Here is a 19515-nt window from a genome sequence, read left to right on the forward strand (position 1 = left end):
CCGTCTTGAAAAAAAAATCGGGGGGATTATTTTCAAGTTGCAGTGAGGAGCCGATGGCTGGCCAGAGTGACAGCCTGGCGTGGGGACTGCGCCTGCACCGTCTGGGCTTCAGGTTTATGTGATCCTGTATTTCAGTCACTGCAAAATCAGGGCCTTCCTTCCAGCCAAGGGTTCTCTGCTGGGACAGTTTTGCTCCCAGGAGGACAGCTGGCACTGTGTGGCGTTGGGTCGTCGTGACCTGCCATTGGGGTGGGGTCCGAGGAGGCTGGCAGCATCCTCCAGTGCACAGGACAGCGCCTCCCCGCCCCGCCCCACAGGATGATCTGGCCTGAGGCGTCAGCAGTGACAAGCTCAACACACCCTGTTCCAGGCCAGTGGTTCTCAAATTTTGGCATGTCTCAGAATCATCTGATTCGTGAGCTTACTAAAATGCAGGTTGCTGGGCCCCACCCCTAGAGTTCCTGATTCAGCAGGTCTGGGGTTGGGCCCTGGGATTTGAGTCTTTAATAAGCTCCAGGTGGGCAGGAGGATTGCTTGAGCCCAGGAGTTTGAGACCAGTCTCGGCAACATAATAAGACCTTGTCTCTACAAAAGAAAAAGAGGCCGGGCCCGGTGGCTCATGCCTATAATCCCAGCGGTTTGGGAGGCCAAGGCGGGCAGATCACCTGAGGTCGGGAATTCGAGACCACCCTGACATGGAGAAATCCCATCTCTACTGAAAATGCAAAATTAGCTGGGCATGGTGGTGCATGCCTATAATCCCAGCTACTGGGGATGCTGAGATAGGAGAATTGCTTGAACCTGGGAGGCAGAGATTTTGGTGAGCCGAGATCATGCCATTGAACTCTAGCCTAGGCAACAGTGCAAGACTCTGTCTCAAGAAAAAAAAGAAAAGAAAAAGCCCAGCTTGGTGGGAGGCTGAGCGGGGAAGATGGCTTGAGCCTAGGATTTTGAGGCTGCAGTGAGCCATGATTGGGCCACTGCATTGCAGCCTGGGCAACAGAGCAAGACTTTGTCTCAGGAAAAAAAAAAAAAAAAAAAAAAAAAAAAAAAAAAAAAAAGGCCGGGCTTGGTAGCTCACACCTGTAATCCCAGCACTTAGGAGGCCAAGGCTTGAGTTGTAGACCAGCCTGGGTAACATAGACCTCATCTCGTCAAAACAAAACAAAACAAAACAAAAACAAAATAAACAACCTCAGGTGCTGCTGCTGCTGCTGCAGGGGGGCCGGGGCCCACACTTTGAGAACAGCTGGTCTAGACCAAGCAGATACTAGTAGGTATTTCAAACATGAGAGTACCAACGACACGACACCAGTTTTTAATTGATTACATTCACAGGTAACAGTGACTGTGGCCATTTTCTTCTGTTCCAGCATGTCATGCCAGGTGAGAGACCTCATAAAAGCAAATCTGTTCACAGAGATCAAAGCCACAGGCCATCAGAATTCCTCCTGTCCCTTCATTTTACAGAGGGAGGCCGGAAGAGTCCAGGGGCCTGATCCATATCGTGTAGCTGGAGGAAGAGCCTAGATCTTTTTTTTGTGTGTCCTGAGACTGGGTCTTGCTCTGTCCCCCCAGGCTGGAGTGCAGTGGTGCGATCTCAGCTCACCGAAACCTCTGCCTCCCGGGTTCAAGTGATTCTCCTGCCTCTGCCTCCCGAGCAGCTGGGATTTCAGATGTGCACCACCACGCCCGGCCACAGCCCTGATCTCAGTTCCTCTCTGCAGTGCTGCTTAAAAGAGGCTGAGAAAGAATAGCTGAACCAGGCATTTTCTATGGTCTTGTGCAGCAGGAGGGAGAGTGGGGCTCAGAAACCTGGCCAAAGCCTTCTTTCAGAAACTGCACTTAGTTTAAAAAAAAAAAAAAAGGCCAGGTATGGTACCTCACGCCTGTTGTCTCAATGTTTTTGGGGGGCCAAGGTGGGAGAATCTCAGGTAAAAGGATCACTTAAGGGCAGGAGTTCAAGCAATATGGCAAGATCCCATCTCTATACAAATTATTTCTATTTTTTTGAGATGGGGTCTTACTCTGTTGCCCAGGCTGGAGTGCAGTGACGTGATCTCGGCTCACTGCAACCTCTGCCTTCCGGGTTCAAGTGATTCTCCTGCTTCGGCCTCCTGAGTAGCTAGAATTACAGGTACCTGCTACCACACCCGGCTAATTTTTGAATTTTTAGTAGAGACGGGGTTTTACCACATTGACCAGGCTGGTTTCAAACTCCTGACCTTAGGTGATACACCTGCCTCGGCCTCTCAAAGTGCTGGGATTACAGGTGTGAGCTACCAGGCCCAGCCTACAAAAATTACTTTAAAATTAGCCGAGTGTGGTGTCAGGTGCCTGTGGTCCCAGCTACTCGGGAGGCTGAGGTGGGAGGATCGCCTGATCACTTGAGCCCAGGAGGCCCACGCGGCAGTGAGCTGTTATTACGCCACAGCACTGCACTCTAGCCTGAGTGACAGAGTGATACCCTGTCTCCAAAAAACAAACAAACAAAAAAGACTATTTTTTGAGCAGTTTTATGTTCATAGCAAAGTTGGGCGGAAGATACAGAGATTTCCCGTGTGCCACCTCACCCACATACACAGGTCCGCCGTCCAGTCCTCCACATCCCCTACCAGAGTGGGCCATGTGTTCCAATCTACGAGCCTATACTGACGTATCATCATCAGCCAAACACAGTTCATATTAGGCTTCACTCCTGGTGCTGTATATTCTAAGTGTTTTCACAAACCTTTAATAAGATGTATCCACTGTTACTGTACCATACAGAGTGGTTCCGTTGCCCAGAAAATCCTCTGTGCTCCTCCTCACCCTGGAAAACCACTGCTCTTATGACCGTCTCCGTAGTTTTACCTTTTCCAGATCATCACGTCGTTGGAGCTTTAAGTCTGGAGCCTCTCAGATTGGCTCCTTTCTCCTGGTAACATGCATCTAAGGTTCCTCCACATCTCATGGCTTGATGCCTCATTTCTATTTCGCACTGAATAATACTCCATTGTCTGGATGTATCACAGTTTGTTTACAAATTCACCTGCCAAAGGACATCTTGGTTGCCTCCATGTTTTGGCAGTTATGAATAAAGCTGTTATAAACGTTCACGGCCAAGTTTTTGAGCGGAATCCATTTTCTTTTTTGCTTATAACAATCACAGTCATTTATTTTGCTCCCAGAGCCGCAATTTGGGCAGGGCTTGATGGGGGTAGTTGGTCTCTGCTTCACGTGGCATCAGCTGAGGTGGCTCGCCTGGAGGCTGTAGAATCACTCGTGGCTGGCAAGTTGGTGCTGTCTGTCAGCTGGGAGCTCAGCAGGGGATTTGGGCTGGGGGCTGTGGTTCCCCTCTGTTCGGGCCTTTCCAAGGTCTGATTGTGCTTCCTCCCAGCATGGCGGCTGGGTTCCAAGAGTGAACATCCCAGGAGAACAAGGTGGAAGTGAAAGGCATTTTTTTTTTTTTTAACTGGCCTTGGAAGCCACACAGTCAAGGCTGGCATACTCTATTGGTCAAGAGAGTCACAAAGGCCCTCCTGCTGCAGCTCATGGGGAGGAGACATAGATGCCACCTCTCAACAGGAGGAGTGTCAAAGTCACAGAAGTGTTGGTGGAATGGGACATAGTGTGGCCTCTATCTTTGGAAAATATAATCTGCCAAAGATGCATCTTGGTCTTCCAGCATTTCAGGATGGTCGCCCTCATCCGGTCCAAGATGGCTCCCTTCTAAGGCCTCATTCCATCCAATGAAAGAGAAAAAGGAGAGGGAGCGTCATCTTGTACCGATTCTGATCGTGCTCCATTGGCCAGCACTGAGTCACGTGGGCATACCAAGGTTTACCCGTTTATGGTAAAGGTCTTTGCTAAGGATTCAGATGAAGAGATGCAGAGGGCGAGGTATGGAGGAGGGGACACAGAACTTCCGTGCCCTTCCTGGGCGGCCACCTTCCAGGAACCTCCACATGTTCTGCCATCCAGAAGTTCCTGGACAGTTTCCAACTGATTCAGGTAAATGCCAAGGAGTACAATTGCTGGATCATATGGTAAAAGTATATTCAGCTTTGTAAGAAACTGCCAAGCTGTTGGCTGTAGCATTTCGAATTACCAGCCCAGAATGAGAATCCCTGCTCCACAGTCTCACCAGCATTTGCGGCTGTCGGTGTTTCGGATTTGGGCCATTCTGATAGATGTGCAGCGGTATCTCATTGCTGTTTTAATTTGCATTTCCCTGATGACATTTGATGTGACACATATATTTATTTGCCATCTGTGTATCATCTTTGGTGAGGTGTCTGTTCAGGTCTTTTGCCCATTTTTTAATTGAGTTGTTTTCTTACTGTTGAGTTTTAATAGGTCTTTATGTATCAGACTACTTTTGAATCCTGTCTGAACTTTTTTTTTTTTTTTTTTTTGAGATGGAGTCTCACTCTGTCACCCAGCCTGGAGTATAGTAGTGTGATCTCGGTTCACTACAATCTCTGCCTCCTGGATTCAAGTGATTCTCCTGCCTCAGCCTCCTGAGTAGCTGGGATTACAGGGGCACACCGCCACGCCTGGCTAATTTTTGTATTTTTAGTAGAGACGGGGTTTCACCATATTGGTCAGGCTGGTCTTGAACTCCAGACCTTGTGATCCACCCACCTCAGCCTCCTAAAGTGCTGGGATTATAGGCGTGAGCCACTGCACCCGGCCTGAACTTTTAAATGAAGCTGGAGGGGCAGGCTGGCTGGCAGCAGGGCGAGAAAAGTGGGGATTAGAAAGAATTTGCAGCCCAGATGCAAGACCAGATGTCAGTGCCAGGCAGAGCTGCAACTCCCAGGCCTCCCTCCAAAGCTGGCCATGCCTCCTTCAGCCCTGGTCCAGCCCTAAACAGTAGGTGGAAGGGCAGGCACAGCCGGCCTCGCCACCACCCTGCCAGATGGCCGCCCCTTGCCACTCACAGGGGAGGAAACAGGTGTGATGAAGCCCCTCAGCCCATGGACTCATCTGAGGAGCCAATTAAACCCAAAACCAAAATATCTAGGTAGGGCCAGGTAAAGTGGCTCACACCTGTAATCTCAGCACTTTGGGAGGCCAAGGTGGGCAGATCACTTGAGGTCAGGAGTTCAAGACCAGCCTGACCAACATAGAGAAACCCTACTCTACTAAAAATACAAAAATTAGCTGAGTGTGGTGGCACATGCCTGTAATCCCAGCTACTGGGGAGGCTAAGGCAGGAGAATCACTTAAATCCAGGAGGCGGAGGTTGTGGTGAGCCGAGATCTTACCATTGTATTTCAGCCTGGGCAACAAGAGCGAAACTCCATCTAAAAAAAGGGGGCTCCCAGAGACCCCATGTGTTCCCTAACCCCACTTTCCACCTTCCCACACCCTCCCCTGGGGAAGATCTGATCTCCAGGGGGAAAGGGCCTGGGGCAGTTTGGGGGTCTCATAAAAGAGGTCTGCAGGGTTTACTCACCCCTTTCTGCCACACCGGCTCCTCCATGTCCCGTCTTAGCGCTCTCTAAAAGGGAATCGACATATTCCCTTAAAGTGGGGAGTCTCCTGTCAGGACTCTGCTGGGAGAGGCTGCCCCGCTCCTCCGTGGCTATGCAGGGCACAGTCCCCATCGCCCCATCCCGACAAGCCCGGCTTGGAAGGGAAGACGGGATCAAAGCCCTGTCACAGTTCTTGCAAGAGCACCGAGTTCCTGGCCGAGCTGGCACCCAGCACCCCACCCTGCCGCTGCGAGACTTCCTCTTAGTTTGCACTTCCGCTTCCTCCTCTGTAAAATAAGGGACGTCATCCTGGGTCACAGGTGTTTTGAGGAGTAAAGGGGCAAGGCAGCTGAGCCTCCAGGTGCTGCCCCTGAGAGGAGGTGGGTGTTGATGACTGCAGGACACTCAGCTGCTCTCAGGAGCCTCCTGGCAGGAAGGCACAGTAAGGTTCAAGTTGGCCTCGGCTCCCAGCCTGCTGCCACCCAAGATTGGAAAGCCCAAACCTGGGGAGCCTTCTCCTCACTGCAGCTTCTGGGGGTGGCTGTCCTTGGGCAGAAGAACACAGAAGATGCTGTGGGTAGGCTGAGCGAGGTGGCTCACACCTGTAATGCCAGCACTTTGGGAGGCCGAGGCGGGCAGATCACCTGAGGCTGGGAGTTTGAGACCAGGCTGACCAACACAGAGAAACCCCATCTCTACTAAAAATACAGAAAATTAGCCGGGTGTGGTGGTGTGTGCCTGTAATTCCAGCTACTCTGAAGGCTGAGGCAGGAGAATCCCTTGAACCCAGGAGGTGGAGGTTGCAATGAGCTGAGATCACGCCACGGTTCTCCAGCCTGGGCGACAGTGCGAGACTCTGTCTCAAAAAAAAAAAAAAAAAGAAGATGCTGTGGGTTGTTTTCCCCCGAAGATGTACTGAAGGCACCCCTGGCGCCTGTGAGTAGGACCTCACCTGGAAACAGGGTGTTTGCAGACGCTCAGCAATTTGAGAAGAGGTCACACTGGGTCAGCATGGGCCCTGAGTCCAATGACAGGTGTCCTCATGAGGAGAGGACCAGAGACACAGGGAGGAAATCCCTGTGAAGACAGAGGCAGAGGTCGGAGCCATGTCAGCTGCCCCAAGACACACTAAGGACTGCTGGTGACCACCAGAAACTGGGAGGGCAAAGCAGGGCGCTTCTCCAGCGCCTTCGGAGGGAGCACACCCCGCTGGCGCCCTGATGCCGGACTTCCGACCTCCAGAACTGTGAGGAAATAGCTTCTGTGGGCTTAAGCCACAGCTCGTGGTAACTTTATAACAGCCACAGGAAGCGCATTCAGAAGGGGTCAGACTTCCGCCACCTTTCAAGATAATAGCAGAGGCCGGGCCCTGCGTCCTGAGTCAGGAGTCAAATGGCCCCCCCCGCCAGGCCGCTGGCTCCAGCGTGCAGCCCATGTTATCATATCACAGAAAAGCAAAGTGTTTGCTAAAAGAAAAAAAAAAAGCCTCAAAGAAAAAAGATCAGTCCCACCCCCCCCAAATAAACACCCACAACACAGACCTTCAGGGCAGCTGGGGTGCAGAATCCAGGCAATCACAGCAGGGAAAGGGGGCGGTCCCCAACCCTGACTTTTCAGGTGGGTTCTGTGCTCCTCTGAGACCAGCCCCTCCCACTCCGAGTCAGCCTGAGATCATCTCCCTCTGAGTTTCTGCTAAAAATGTCCATGCTCCGACATCTGCATAGATTTGAATATTGGGCTCAAGAGACCATGATTCAGGGGAACGGTGCAGCTGGTTCCCCTTGATGTTGGGGCATGAAGCCAACAGAGCATGTTCTCCCCATCAACTCTCAGCTCCCACAGCTGGCCCTGGCTGCCCGGGCCTGACCACCAGCCGCTTCTTCCTTAGAGACCCTTTTGGGGGGTCTTCTCCAGCCTGGGGCCCTGTGGAGCAGCCCAGGGCTGGGTGGTATTGGACTTGCGGAGTGCTGGGAGAGTTTCGGGCTGGGGGCTGAGCCGTGGGAGGGCTCCTTGGGCCCACAGGAGATACCCCTGGACCCCGTGGCTCCCCCAGCCCCGTGCCGGTGCCCACCCCGTCCTTCGGCCCTGGTAGAGGTGGAAAGTGGGTGGAGATTGGGAATTCCTCAGCCTTGTCTCAAGCTGGATTTAGACACCCTCACTTTCCCGTCTCTTTTTCCTCTCCCCATCACCATCCATTCAGCAAACATTTCCCCAGCAGCAGTGCTGGGTGAGGCACCAGGCCTGGAAGGTACAGTCTCCTGTCTGGTGACTGTGTCCTGAGCCCCCACGTCCAGGGCCGGGGCCTGCTGGGGACTCAGTGGGGCTTCTGAATCTGATGGTGCCTGGTATTTGTATTTTTAATAGAGATGGGGTTTCACCATGTTGTCCAGGCTGGTCTCCAGCTCCTGACCTCAAGTGCTCTACCTACCTCCGCCTCCCAAAGTGCTGGCCTTGGGGTATAATTTATCACCATTCTTCCTGATGTTAATTAAGTAATGTGCATCACAGCTTTAAAAACACATGTCCTTTGAGCAGGAAATTTCACCTTTAGAAATGTCACCTAGGTAAGTGAATGAGGATATGGGTAGATACCTGTGCAAAAGCCTGTTCATCATATTTGTTTAGAATAATGGAAATGGCCCTAGTGCTCAATACTAAGGGACTGATAAGTTAGGGGACCTGTATGCCCCCACAGTGGAATATTACAAAATGAAATGGTAGGCCAGGTGCAGTGGCTCATATCTGTAATCGCAGCAGTTTGGGAGACCGAGGTGGGAGGATCAGTTGAGTTCAGAAGTTCAAGGCCTGCTTGGGCAACATAGAGAAACCCAATCTCTACATAAAAATACAAAAAGGAGGCAGGCGTGCTGGTGTGCGCCTACAGCCCCAGGTACTTGGAGGGCTGAGGTGGGAAGATCACTTGAGCCTGGGAGGTGGAGGTTGCAGTGAGCCATGATCACACCACTGCACTCCAGCCTGGGTGACAGAGCAAGACCCTGTCTCAAAAACAAACAAACAAAAAAAACAGAGAAATGTTAGATGATTTCTTTTTTCCCCCCAGAGATCCAGTCCACCAGTCCACCAGCTCACCAGTCCACCAGTCCACCAGTTCACCAGTTCACCACTGACTGAACGGGTCTTAGGCCTTGGCTGGTGGTAACAGTAACTCTCTTCTCTTCCCTACTTTGCTGAAGACAAAAAGTCTTCATTATCCAGTGAAGGAACTTCTTGAAGGTGAAGTGCCACCCTGCTGGAAGGAGTTATTTTTGTCTGGTGCCCTTGGCTCCTTCCAGGCCCTTCCCCCCGCTTTGCCCCCTCTCTGTCCTGAATGCTCCTGTGCCCCAGCCCGGCCCAGGCAGCTCCTCAGAGCGCCTCGTCGAGGGGTTCACAGTCAACGTGCGACTTGCTGTCTGAGTTGGGCCCTGCCTCCCCTTGCCACTGCTTAAGAAAATAATTAATAATAATTAATGAATAAACTGGGTTTATTGAAAGACATTTACCACAAAAGGCCTCAGGGCACACTGCACTCAAGCATAATTAAAAGTGGCATCTTTGAAAACTTCGATTTGAAATGGAAAACCGGCTCGGTTGCCCATTGCAGTCTGGGCAAGAGAGGTAGTCATTGGGGTTGGAAGGGTATCCACACCTACGAGAGCAACCTCCTGGCCGTCCCAAGGGGCCAGGCTGTAGGCTGCAGACCACACCTTTCTGCTTCCTCTGATCAGTCAGCCTGCTCCAGACCCAGAACAGATGCCATGTTTGAGGAATCCCACCTTTCGGGCAAGGCTGGATGCAGGGCACACAATACCTGGATGTGAGGTGGCCTGACACTGGGTAGGAATACAGGAAAAGCAAAGGCCAGGCGTGGTGGCTCACACCTGTAATCCCAGCACTTGGGAGGCCAAGGCGGGTGGATCACTTGAGGTCAGGAGATTGAGACCAGCCTGGCTGACATGGTAAAATCCCATCTCTACTTTAAAAAAAAAAAAAAAAAAAAAAAAAATTAGCCAGGTGTGGTGGCATACCTCTGTAATCCCAGCACTTTGGGAGGCCAAGGCAGGCAGATCATTTGAGGTTAGGTGTTTGAGACCAACCTGACCAACATGGTGAAACCCCGTCTCTACTAAAAATACAAAAAAAAAAAAAAAAAAAGAAAAGAAAAAAAAATTAGCTGGATATGGTGGCATGTGCCTGTAATCCCAGCTACTCGGGAGGCTGAGGCAGGAGAATTGCTTGAACCTGGGAGACGGAGGTTGCAGTGACCTGAGATTGAGCCACTGCAGTCCAGCTTGGGCGACAGAGTGAGACTGTCTCAATAGTAATAATAATAATAATAATAATAATAATTGGGGAAGGCAGTTGCATTCTTCTCTGGCAGGTCTGGTTTCTGGGTCGATAAGGAAACTTCAGAGAACAGCTTCATTCCATGCCCTGAGAGAGACAGAGGACTGAGGGGTGGTCAGAGAGACCTTGAGGCCACCTCATATCAAATCACCATGCTTCGGAGTATCGGTTTCTGGGTCCTGAAAAGGTCTTTGTTTCCACCCACGCATGTATCCATCCATCCATTAAAAAGTAGTTACTTCGTGCCTATCCTGAGCCAAACCCTGGGTTTAAGCCCCCAGGACATAGCTCTTCATCCCCTCTGCCCCTCAAGAGGGATGGCTCACTTGAATGTTTAATGCTCCGGTGGAATTATAATTATGAAAAACACACACACTGCAATTCAAGTTTAGGATGAAAGTATTAATTTCCTGGTTTTAATTATTCAATAGAAATTAATGAAAATTCAAGAGAAATCTCCAAGGAGTCTCTCTCACCAGCAGGGGTGGGGTGGACCGAGGAGAGGAGATTGGCGTGGCGTGGAGCAGAGTGGGATGAGCCAGAGGCCAAGGGTGCTGCCCCTCTGCCCAGCCCTGCTCATCTGGGAGCTTTCTGGGGGCGAAGGCAAGAGTCTGCTGCAGGAACCAAGACTCAGGGTTTGCTCATTCATTTGGGGGACTGGAGCTGGGGCATGTGTTGAATTCCATCCCTGCTAGGATGATGCCAGACAGTGGAGAGATGAAGACCCGGCCCTGCCCTCCGGGAGCTGCTGGGCCATTGCAGGGGAACAGACCACACCTGGAGGACCTGAGCTAAGCTTGGGAGTTCTGGCCACGTGGAGCCGGGCTGCTGGGACGAGGTGGCGGGTGAGGACAGAAAAGGCTTGCCTGAGAAGATGACTGGCAGCGTTCTGAAGGTCTCTCCCTCCTGGGTGAACTGAGAAGCCCCCCTCTGAACAGCGGCAAGGCAACATTTTAATGTGGTGGTGACCATTTGGGACAGGATAATGTCCCTGCATGGTTATGTGTCGTTTGTGCTCACCATAAAAGGATGCGAATTCAGAGCACTTTCTCTCTCTCTCTTTGGTCCACCCCTAAGGGCTAGGAGGGTGGAGGCTTTGAGCCCAGAAGATAAAAGTCTGAGCGTGGGACAGTTCTGAGGCTTGGAGAATGGGAGACAGTGTCACTAAATGTCACTTCCTCAGAAAGGAAGAGGATTGGAGCTTTGAGGGCAGATGATTCGGAAGGTGGGGGAACCTGTGTCCCAGTCCTAGGAGGCTCCCTACAAGGTGACAGGTCCTTGAAAGGGATGGCTGCAGAGGCCGTGATGACCCCAGGAGCTGTGGCCTCAGCAGCCCTGGCAAGGAGTTCCCGTGCCCAAGCTCAGTGCCAAGGAGGAGGCTTTGATGGAATGCAATTGATTCCTGCCTCGTGGCCAGTGTTGCATCTGTTACTTCAGTTCTGCATTCCTGACTGCCTACTTATTTATATACGTTCTTTGAATTCTTTTTTGAACTTGGTTGTAGCACCTTGCAGGCTCCCTCATGAATTGACGAGTTAAATAAAAGCATGGACATTTGTTCATTATATTTGATCGAGCCATGACATTCCTTTATAGAAAGTATTCTCTAGCAATGCCTTATACTCTAGTAGTGAGAACTACCACACACCCTCATGCTAAGAGGAAGAACGGGGCACAGAGACTTTAAGTAGTTTGCCCAAGGTCACACAGCTAGGTGGGATGGGGCAAGGATTTGGATGCAGCGTTCTGGGTCAAGGTCCCTGAGGAGCACTTGAGCTCTGTTATCTGTCAGTCCCACAAAATGGGTACTTTATTTACTTTTAGAGACAGGATCTCACTCTGTTGCCCTGGCTGTATACAGTGGCCCAATCACAGCTCACTGCAGCCTCAACAAGGAGGTTGAGGAGCTCAAGTGACCACCCCCTTCCCACCCGCAGCCCATCTCAGCCTCCTGAGCAGCTGGGACTACAGGTGTGCACTACTAGGCCCAGCTAATTTTTTTTTTTACTTTTTGTAGAGTCGGGATCTTGCTGTATTGCTCAGGCTGGTCTCAAACTCCTGGCCTCAAGTGACCCTCCTGCCTTTGCCTCCCACAGTGCTGGGGTTACAGGCATGAGCCACCCCACCAGGCAAAATAAGTACATTATTTACACTCAAGAACCACAGCACAGAGAGGTTAAGTAATTGATCCACACTCTCAAGGTTAGTAAGTGGCTGTTTCTACAGCAGGATCACTGTACACTGTGTGGTGGGTTTGATGTCTGCACAGGGCAAAGCAGTGATAGAACATTAACAAAAATCGTGGCTAGCATCTGTTGAGCACTTTCTTCTTGTTTTTGTTTTCTGAGACAGAATTTTGCTCTTGTCGCCCAAACTGGAGTGCAATGGCGCGATCTCGGCTCACTGCAACCTCTGCCTCCTGGCTTCAAGTGTTTCTCCTGCCTCAGCCTCCCGAATAGCTGGGACTACGGGTACGCATCACCAGGTCAGGCTAATTTTGTATTTTTAGTAGAGACGGGGTTTCGCCATGTTGGTCAGTCTGGTCTCGAACTCCTGACCTAAGGTGATCTGCCCACCTTGGACTCCCAAAGTGCTGGAATTACAGGCGTGAGCCACCGCACCTGGAGGCTAATGAGCAGTTTCTCAGTTCCAGATACTGCGGCTATACCCAGATCGTCTCATTTGCTCCTAATTCCCTACCAGGTAGATAATTTCATTAGCCTGTTGCAGATGGAAAGACTCTGAGGCACCCAGAGGGTGAGCGGCTTGAGTTTTTCTTCTCTGGGCTTTTCTGGAGCTGAGCTCTGCCGGCGGATGTGGCCTGTAGCCATCTAGACGCCTTAAGAACTAGCCAGGACTCCCCAAACACCACCCTTCCTCTCCCGATGCCCCCAGTTCCACTTACATGCTGACGGCGGATTCCTTGACTCCTGAGAGGCTGGCGGTGGAGAGCGCGGCGGGCCCGCGGGGCTGAGCTCTCCGGCTGGTCTGGGCTTGGGGGACACCGGCCTTGAAAACCTCCTAATTACCGGTGGGGTCGCAGCCGCGTCTTCAGGGTCTCGGGGTGGCGTCGGGGGTCAGGGTCTGCAGGTGCCCGCAGCCGGCCTCGCTGTTTACCAGGGACGCGTCGCGCTAATTGAAATGTGCCAAACAGCTGGCAGAGTGGAGCAGCGGGCTCCGGGTCGCCTGCTGGGTGGATGAGGTATTAAAGAGGAAAAGGCAGCGGAGCGGCAGCTTCATTTGCAAAGGAAATGACGGGGCCAGTCCTTCGGCCCAGAGGTTCTAATGAGCTGCGGAGGAAAAGCCCCCCTGGTTTATGCATGAGGAGCTCGGCCTGGGGACCCTCGGCTGCGCACCCGCCCCAGCCTTGCCTTCTCCTCCTCCCACGTCGGGAAGGAGGACAGGGGTCCCCAGAGGGCAGGATCTGAGGCTCAACACCAACCCTTGGCGGTGAAAATAGAAATTTCTTGCAGCAAGGCTCCTAAAGTGGAGTGAGACTCATCGGGAAGGGGGAGACTGTGCAGCTCCATCCGGAGTCTTAAGGCCAGTTGTGTGAGCTGAGCCTGCTGAGAGCCTGGCAGGCAGCAGGAGCTCCTCTAGCGTTCCAGCCACTCCGCCCAATGGCTCTGGGCAGCTCTTCTCCACCCCTTGCCCCTCACCGAGAACCCACTGCCCCCTTCCAGGCCCTCCTGGTGTGTCCCCCACCCCCCCCCCCCCCCGCCACCAACCCCCTCCCTACCTTCTTGGTCTCTGATACTGGCTTCTTCTGGGAAGGGGTAGACGTTGGGTTCGATGCTTTTGTAAAAATTTTCTCTGCAATCTCCAGTCTTTGTGGCAATTATCCTTAAAAGGTGAACCTTACATCCTGTTCCTTTCCTGTCGTTCTCACCCCCCTTCCCTGGACTCCCCAAGTTTTTTTTACCACCCCCACCCCCACCCCAATTCTCCGCAGCTGCATCGGCCAGGCTGCCAGCCTGTGGGACAGCTGTCAATGCGGTAATGCTGAAGGAAGCCCTGCTGGCCGCAAGGACGCATCCCTGGCTGTGGCACAGCTCTGGGCCAAGTGGCCAGCTTGGGCCAGGCTGGTGAAGGATGAATCCAGAGTCTTGACCAACAATCAGGTAGCTGTTTGTCCCAGACAGAGAGTCTGAAGGGGGCAGTGCCCGAGGTTACCCTTGAAAATTCCCAAGGGTGGCAACCCAGTGGCGTTAGGAGTGCCTTGGCTAGGGGCCTCTTGAGCCTGAGCCCAACCTTTGGGGCCTGGCTGTCCCTTAGGGCCATGCCAGGCTGTAGTGGAAATGGAAGTTTTGTCGCTGTCTCTAGGGCACACTGCCATGAGCACGTTTCAGACCCAGTTAAAGTCTGGCTCTGCTGCTGACCAGCTGGGTGGTTTGGGCAAGTTCCTTAACCACTGAGCCTGTTTTCTTATCAGAAGAATGGGGATGAAAGTCCCTCTATGGAGAATTGGAGCTGATGTGTTTGACCATGGTAGGCCTTCAGTAGCAGCGGCTGTCACTTCAAATACTCTTCATGATACTGATGGGCTGGGGGAGGTCCCCGAATGCCGGTGGGACCTCAACCCAGCTCTTGACACCATCTCGAGAAGGATTTCAAGGATGAGTCAGGAAACAGTGAAAGCATGGAGATATATTGCAAAGTGAAAAGTACACAGGAAAGGGGAATTCAGCATTCTCAAGAGAGGATCGCACAGTGGGGTTTGGAGTTTCATCTTTCTGGGTTTATTTGACCAAGGGGTGGGATATTCATGAACATTTCTGGAGAAAGGTGGGCATTTCTCAGAATTGTGGTGCCACTCATTTTTACACCAAATATGGGTGGTCTTGGAACTGTCCTGGCACTGGCGGGTGTGTAATTTAGGATGTTAATGAGTGTATAATAAGGTCCTAGGTGGAGCCTGGGTCAAATCCAGCTACTATGTTGGGTCCAGCTTGGTCCACACCCTGGTTTTCAGGGTTTTATCAGCCTGTAACCTCTAGTCATGTGAAACTTACAGGAAAGGGATCCCAATCTAGACTCCAAGTTTCTCATGCAAGAAAGAATTCAGGGCAAGTCTGTAAAGTGAAAGCAAGTTTATTGTGAAAGCAAAGGAATGATAGAATGGTTACTCTATAGACAGAGCAGCCCCGCCCATTTTTATGGTTATTTCTTGATTATATATGTTAAACAAGGGGTGGGTTATTCATGCCTCCCTTTTTTAGACCATGCAGGGTCACTTCCGGATGTTGCCATGGTGTTTGTAAGCTGTCATGGCGCTGGTGGGAGCGTAGCGGTGAGGACGGCCAGAGGTTGCCCTCGCCGCCATCTTGGTTTTGGTGGGTTTTGGAAGGCTCCTTGACTGCCTGTTTTATCAGCAAGGTCTTTATGACCCGTATCTTGTGCTGACCTCCTGTTTCATTCTGTGACTAGCCCAGTAGGTCTCAGCCTGTTTTTACCCAGCCCCTGTTCAAGATGGAATTGCTCTCGTTCCAATGCCTCTGACAAAACTGTTGCCTGGAATTTTTTAATTCTCCTGTGACCCACCCTGTATTCATTCCTGTCTCCTGCAGGTGCTGCTACCTGCAGCCCAGGGGGAGGGAATGCTTGGAACAGCTCTGCCTTAGGCTTAGCTTGAAGGAAGTCTCATCTCCCTCCTCCTCCCTGCAGCTGTCAGAGCAGGAGGTGGCCCCAAGGCGAGGCTCTAGCTGAGGCCCATTAATGACAAGGAAGAGAGGAAGGAGCAGGATGCAGCCCCTTGCCTGCCCAGGCTGGGTCAGAGGGCTCCCAAGGCTGCCTCTCTTGGGGGAGGCTCCTGGAGGAAACCTGGTGTGTGCAGTCTTCCTGTAACATAAATGTGGGTGGGGATTCTGGAAGCCGCCCCATGGAAACATCTCCCCAGCTGCTTGGCAGGTACTTGGCTAATTTCACTTTGAGTGGGTGGGGGTTAGAATTCTGCCTCCACTTTTTACCTGTCATGTGATTTGGAGCAAGTTACTTAATTTTTATACATCTCAGTTTTAAGTTGTAAAATGGGGATAAAAACTATGAGAAGTAAATGAGAGAAAGCATGTGAACTACAGAGCCTCATATTACAAGCGTCCATAAATGTCCAATTTTCTTTGTGTTATGGGAGCCTCTATTTCATGGCAAGCTCCAATTCAATCTTGAGATGAAGCTTCCTTCCCTCCCCCCCGCCCCCAGATGGAGTCTAGCTCTGTTGCCTGGCCTGGTGTGCAGTGGCACAATCTTGGCTCACTGCAACCTCTGCCTCCCGGGTCCAAGCGATTCTCCTACCTCAGCCTCCCGAGTAGCTGGGATTGCAGGTGCATGCCACCACACCTAGCTAATTTTTGTATTTTTAGTAGAGTCTGGGTTTCACCATGTTGGCCAGGATGGTCTCGATCTTTTGACCACGTGATCCACCCGCCTTGGCCTCCCAAAGTGCTGGGATTACAGGCGCGAGCTGCTGCACCCTGCGAAGCTTCCATTTTGAAGGCTGTGCATATGAGCATCTTCCAAGCTCCCCTCTGCACCCTGGCCCCGAGATGCAAATGTAAGAGACTAAAAGGAATAAACCCGCAACACTGAGACAGGGGTGGGGGTGGTCACCGATTCCTGGGAGGGAGACAGTGCATGGAAGGTGTTGCCTGCTACACAGGTGGGGTGGGTGCTGCAGCTCAGGACGGAACTGCAGAGAGAAGAGGCAGTGACCAGCCACAGACATAGCCCCCGGGACTCGGGGCTCCGGGGCAAGAGATTCTGTAGCGCAAAACGTGTTTCCTGAGGACAGGGCGTCACTGACCGTCTGTTTATGAAACGCCTGCACAAGTAGCAGCTCACCCTCTCCCGGCCTCTGTGCGTGTCACTCAGCAACACCCTAGAAGGCTCCTCGCCAAAGGAGTTCAACTGCTGGGGAAGCTAAGGCCTCCGAACAGCAAGGCTGCCAAATATGACTGTGTACCTGTGAAGGTATTGATGCCCACAGAAAATCCCTGCCCATCCCACCTGTAGGACCCCCCCCCCCCCCCGCAGCCTACACAGGAGGGAATGGGGAGGCTGATTTACTCCCCAGCAGAGGAAACACCCACCTGCCACCCTGTCCTTCCCTCTTATATGTGAACGAGCCCTGAAGGATCCCCAGGCATTTGAAGAAAACCATCCGTGTGAAGGAGGAAGAGCAAGAAAGCAACAAAAACACCAGCCCAGAGGAAACAGAAATAATTTCCGAACAGAAGATAGCGTTTAAGCCCTCTAATGAATGTATTCAGGGAGAACTGCAGAATATATTCCATCTGTAAGAGAGCTCCGTGTTCTCAGGAGAAGAAATACCCAGAGAACCATCAAAGAGCTCTTGAGATGAGCTGAAATGAGAAGTTCAATAGGAGGACTGGAAAACACACAATCTCAACATGTAAAAGCTAAAGAAAACAGAGCTGGGGAACCCAGGAGAAAGAGACGTGGGCTCTGTACAGAGGAGAGCAGACTAGGGCCACATCGCCTACCAGTAACACGGGGTGCCGGAAGGGAATGGAGGCAGTATGGCTTCACGTTAGAAGGGAAATTATTTTCAACCTGGAATTGCATATCTAGCTACGTTATCTACCAAAAACCTTATGGCAGAATAAAGACATGTCAAACATGGAAGGACACAGATTATCTTCAACACGACCACTTAAACATTTTTGTTTTTTTTTAGTAGAGATGGGGTTTTCACCATATTGGCCAGGCTGGTCTCAAACTCCCGACCTCAGGTGATCCACTTGCCTTGGCCTCCCAAAGTGCTGGGATTATAGGCAGGAGCCAACGCACCCGACTGAGTTTCTTATGAAGTTAAGCCTGCATTTACCGTCCAACTGAGCAGTCCTACCTGATGTGGTTTGCATCTGTGACCCACCCAAATCTCCTGTCGAATTGTAATCCCCAGTGTTGGAGGTAGTTGGATGCTGGGGCTGGATTCTCATGCATGGGTTGGCACCATCCCCCCGGTGCTGTTCGGTGATGGTAAGATCTGGTTATGTAAAGTGTGTGGCACCTCCCATTCTCTGTCTCCATCCTGTTCCTGCCACGTAAGACACCTACTCCCCCTCTGCCCTCCACTACGAATAAAAGTTCCCTAAGCTCCCTGAGGCCTCCCAGAAGCTGATGCCACCATGCTTTCTGCGTAGCCTGTGGAACTGCGAGCCAATTAAACCTCTTTTCTTTAGAAATGACCCAGTCTCAGGTACTTCCTTATAGCAGTGTGAGGACTGACTAATAGATCTCCCTTCGTTATTTATCTATGAACAGTGAAAACCTGGGTTCACACAGAGACCTGTGTGAGAATGTGTATAGCAGCCTTTGTTCATAGTCACCCAAAGCTGGAAACAACTCAGATGCCCATCGACTGAGTGGGAGATTCACATCACAAGGCTGATTAGGGAGCATTCTTGGGGGTCACGGCTATGGGAGGGGTGGAAAAGAGCACGTGGGGCCTAAAGAGAAGCTGAGCTGTGTTGGTGGCCCATGGAGGGCGTTCTGAAGACATGGCCCTTCTGGGCCATCCTGAGCCGGGAGGAGAAGGCCGGGACCCCATATCCCTGCTTTGGGCAGTCCTTGGTGAGGGGCCATCCTGGGAAGGGGACATTGTCCAGAAAGGTAGCTGTCTCAGCTGAAGCAGTCCCTGAAGGGGCTGACACTGGATGGTGAGTGTCAGCGTACTTTCAGCAGCTAGGGTTCTGTCCTTCAGTCCTGCACAAGAATTTGGGTGGCTATGGCACCCGGCACACAGAAACTCAATAAATATTTGTCAGAGTACTGAGTGGAACACAGTAGGGGCACCGAAAAAGGAGTAAGGATGGGACAGGGCGTCCAGAGACGTAACGGCTGTTGCCACCGGATGGTCAGTTTGCACTGGTTTCCCCACTGGATCCCCTGAGACTCGGTAAGTTCTCTCACCCGCCCCATTTTACAGATGAGGATACTAGGGCTAAGAGAGGTTAAGTAACTTGCCCAGGATTGCCCAGCTAGGACTTGGGGGCTGCAGCCAGACCCCAAACTGAGGTGCCCTGACCCATCCAATTTCCCCTCTTTTAGGTGGACAGAAGGGGGCAGAACTTCTGGGCAAGGGGGCAGCAGGCCAGATGGGCAGAGGCCGCCGAGGACAGGTGTGTCTCACTGTGATCAAAGGCTTCCCAGGCGGGCATTTAATGCCTGTGCACACATCCCAGACACTCATATCTCATTGGCTAAAGCAAGTCAGCCGAGGCTGACATCTCGGGTGGGGAAGTTCATGCCTCTCATAAGAAGCCATGGTCAAGGTAGGGAGGGAAGAATTGTGAGCAAATCATCCATCTACAAGGGTCACATGCCCACGTGGTAACAGCCCGTGGGAGCTGGGTAGTGGCTGCCCCATTGAGAAGGGTCGCATGCTCTCCAGTTTCCACAGGCTCCACCATGCCCCATGGTTCTCCCACCCACTGCCATCACCGACGTGGCCCTGTAGCTGGATGTGTGCAGCCAGGGTCTCGTGGTTTCTCCAGGCCTTTCTAGTACTCACAGTTTTTTGTTTTTTTTTTGAGTTGGAGTCTTGCTGTGTCATCCAAGCTGGAGTGCCATGGCACGATCTCAGCTCACTGCAACCTCCACCTCCCGGGTTCAAGCAATTCTCCTGCCTCAGCCTCCCAAGTAGTAGCTGGGATTACAGGTGCGTACCACCACACCCAGTGAATTTATA

General features: G+C 51.9%; 1 long non-coding RNA gene across 1 annotated transcript; it reads right to left on the reverse strand.

Moving 5' to 3' along the window:
- Positions 1–1112: 1112 nt before the first annotated feature.
- Positions 1113–12701, reverse strand: LOC141581905 (uncharacterized). The gene is made up of 2 exons (XR_012514725.1): positions 6415–12701; positions 1113–6318 (listed from the first exon to the last, which is right to left on the reverse strand). It is a non-coding gene; the product is annotated as an uncharacterized LOC141581905 (long non-coding RNA).
- Between the last annotated feature and the right edge of the window lie 6814 nt (positions 12702–19515).

The sequence above is a fragment of the Saimiri boliviensis genome, chromosome 17 (genome assembly GCF_048565385.1).
Source record: "Saimiri boliviensis isolate mSaiBol1 chromosome 17, mSaiBol1.pri, whole genome shotgun sequence".
NCBI classification, from domain to species: Eukaryota; Metazoa; Chordata; class Mammalia; order Primates; family Cebidae; genus Saimiri; species Saimiri boliviensis.